Raw genomic sequence first — 3,631 nt, 5'->3', positions numbered from 1 at the left:
TTTAACAACACAGGGATAAATTATAAGGAACGGGCATAAATGCTTTCATTTTCCTGTGGGCAACTCCACTTTCAAAAGTTTGTGAAGCACTGGTGTAAAGACTAAATAATGGATGAGTTCCTTTCCAGAGCTATAACTCAGATGGACAAGGGGTTCAATTGCTGTTATAAACAGCAAGAGCAAAGCCTGGATTATTTGTAATCTATATAGTCCTGAGATGTAATCATAACTCCACAATTCAAAAATCTCACGTGTTTTTTATTTTTTATAATACAATGAGGAGAGACAGTTCTTGTAAGGACAATGATGTGCTGGCAACAGTTCTTGGGAACTGCTCGTTAAAATTCTATTGTTGAATTGAAGAAAGAGTTGGAATTCTTTCCTGCTTTGGATACAATTCAGTGCCTTTCAGAATAGTATTAAGTCTACTTGTGCACATCTCTTGTGTCTATCCATGAAGCATACTGTATTATTATCCCAGTCCGAATTTTGAGTAGCAGTATTTCTTAATGAAAGACCCTAAGTCTCCATTTTTCTGCTAGGGATGACTTATAGTTATGAGCTCCTATCAATACTACTGGACAGAAAATACTTTGCTTTTTTGGAATTGTACAACATAAATTCCTAAACTCATTTTTTTTTTCTTTTCAATTTGAAATGGTAAGTGGCCTGCTGCTTTGTCCCTAGATCAATGTAGATAGGGTTTTACCTCAGGGTAGCATATAGAAAAACTTATGTTGGCACAACACCTTTGGAAATTGTAAATTTTGTGAATAAAAGTTGAGTCAAGGTTCTCCAGAATTACTAGTGATTTTTGGGTGCCTAAGTTGAGACATTTTTAAAGGACCTGACTGGTTATGGGCAGATTCTAACACTTTTGAAAATCACTCCCTTTTGAGTGATTCTAATTCTAATTATTTTGATTTATTCACTTAATGTAACTTAATGTAAATACTTGACTACATGAAATTATTAGCAAAATCTGGTTTTCACTATAACTAGCTGCTTCTAAATAAAACAAAACCTTGCTAATTTTTTTTAAAAGAGACCTTGGTATACTGAAGATATTTTGATGCCACCCACAGGAAGAAGCAGGTACTTTTGGTATCACTGTCTCTCCCCTGTTCAACAATTGACTGTCCCACTTCCAAGCTTCTAGACCAATACTAGCTCAAGACAACAATTAAGGATAGGAAACAGATGGAATGACAAATGCATAGAAATAAGGTATAAATTACAACAGGATAGTATTCATATCCTGTTGAGGAAAAAGCTTCTAATAATGGAATATAAGATAAAAACAAAGGAAAACAGAAATCTAATTTAAAAATGTTCATCCTGAATCGGCCAAATTAAAGCTCCTAGGTCAATTACACAGTTATGCACGGTCCTTTTTGTCATAATCACCTGAAGTTTCTCTAGAATAAGATAAATTCCTTTAGTAAATCCAGGGTGTTGGTTGTAGCAGTTTTGGTATAAAGACATAGGCAGACAGGGGTTTTTGGCTAAATGTGATATCTTTTATTAGACCAGCTAAATAGTTAGAAAAACTGTTCTTTGCAAGCTTTCAGGCACATAGCATGTTTGTGCTTGAAAGCTTGCAAAGAATGGGAAAGAAAAAAAACACAGCTCTCCACTGAAATAGTTACAGGGAAGAGGTGACTAGGAGAGATGAGGGAAATAATTGATTATGACAGTAGGTTATAGCTAGATGAGATGTAAATCTCACTCTGTGCTACAGAGGTAAATTATCAGTAATTTTATTTGTGTAAGTGCGTAAAAATGATGATTGATCTCTGATTTTAATGCTGGGAATGAATTACAGATCAGTGAATTTTGCATAATGTGCTCAGTAGAATGCTGCTTTTAATTTGCACTTTATCTGCACTGAGAAACCCCAGGTTTACAGTGTACATTTTTAAAGTGTGTCTCCAACAAACACTGGCAGTATTATGTCAGATCCTTTAATTAGGGAGCTGAGGCTTTCTGGCAGAGGAATTTAGCTCCATTACAAGTTGTTGTTTTTTGTTGTTGTTTTTAAATTGAAAGCCTGATGAGTGTTCTGGGGTTTGGCTACAGAATATTATTTCCCTTCTTGCTTTCTCTGCTTCCCACCCCATAGTGCTCAGTAGCAGCATTACAGGATCTGCCAGCTCAGCAAACACCTGACGTAGCTAGGTTCAGGGCAAAGGAATGATTTGTCTTTTAGTGTCCCCTTTCCCTGCATCACTGGAGATTTTTTTTTTGTTTTTTCTTTCTTGTGTACATCATGCTATCTACTCTTTGGGGAAGGAAACAATGGCACTGTCTCTCTATGCATTCACGTGACCTCCCTGAACACCTCACCAGAGGCTTATGAATTTATCTTCATTGTACTCCTGTCAAGCCGAGAGTAAAGCCTAGGCTAGGTGGGGAGATAAGACATGGAGAAATTAAGACCCCACAAACACTTAAACACATGCATACATCCAGTTACATAAATGCTTCAATACTGGCATGATCACAGTTTTAACCCTACTGTGTTTCAGGAGAGCTACTCATGTAAATAAAGTTATGCATGTGCTTAGGTTGTTGTAGGTTCAGGACCTAGCTCCCCGTCACAAGCACAACATGTGGCAGAGTCAATCATTCAACCCAGATATCCCTAATCTAGTGCCTTTGCTACAAGATCTTCCTCTCAGCAGAGGCCTCCCTCATCCTGAGACTAGCATAATTTAGGACTCTGGTCTAACACATGATTAGCTGATGAGTGCAGCAAAGAATTCAATCGTATGCCTTTGAGCTAGTAGGAAATCTCCTGTGCCCAATTTCCTTGCTGAATCAGGGTCCTTGTCAGCCTTGGCCTTCCTTAACTTTTTAGAGAGGCAGATCACTTATGTCAGAGATGGGCCCAAACCAAGACTCCAAGCCTGAACATCTTGGGCTGGAGGTGATACTGATGTGTGTGATGAAAGCCATTGGTTACTTGGCCCACATCATTTCCCCCCAAATTGGTGGTTGTAAGGCCCAATCTTACCCAGGGCAGCGCCCTAAGCAGCGAGTACTGGAGTCCTTCTTTTGCCCCGCTTTCCCTGTAGCATGGAGACAATCTCATCTAGTATCAAATTTCCAAGGCGGGAAATGTTGGCACACGCTGAACTCTGCCTTTAACCCATCTGCTTTTGCCCGGAGCGTGGGAGATTGCGGCCGCTGCCTTTTGCGCGAGGGCCGTTCCCGCGGTGCGGTCCAGAGCAGGGCCTCGGGCAGGTGTGGGAGCGGCGGTGGGGCTCACCTCCGCCCGGCCTCCGCCTCAGGGAGAAGCTGCTGACATCCCTGTCGAAATAAAAGGTTAGAAAGTGTGGGGGGACGACCCCGAACTAGTACTCCTCTCTGCTGAGGAAGAAGGGGAGAGGAGGCGCCTGCACCTGAACTTGGTTAGCAACAGCCTTGCCCAGAATGGGACCAGGAGCCTGCGCATTGCTGAGGGAGGCAGGATGTGACCGAAGCTGTCGGGGCTGGAGCTTGGTTACGAACGGGGATCCTCTCCCCGCTCTTTATTTATTTATTTATTTATTTTTTTGCCCCTTCCCTCCTCGCACGTGGAGTGAGGCGCTGTGCGCGGCGCGGCGGGGCGGGGCGGGGCGGGGCGCTG

The sequence above is a fragment of the Gavialis gangeticus genome, unplaced genomic scaffold (assembly GCF_001723915.1).
Source record: "Gavialis gangeticus isolate Ggan-Ray unplaced genomic scaffold, GavGan_comp1, whole genome shotgun sequence".
Classification (NCBI taxonomy): Eukaryota; Metazoa; Chordata; order Crocodylia; family Gavialidae; genus Gavialis; species Gavialis gangeticus.
Note: the sequence above shows the minus strand (reverse complement) of the source record.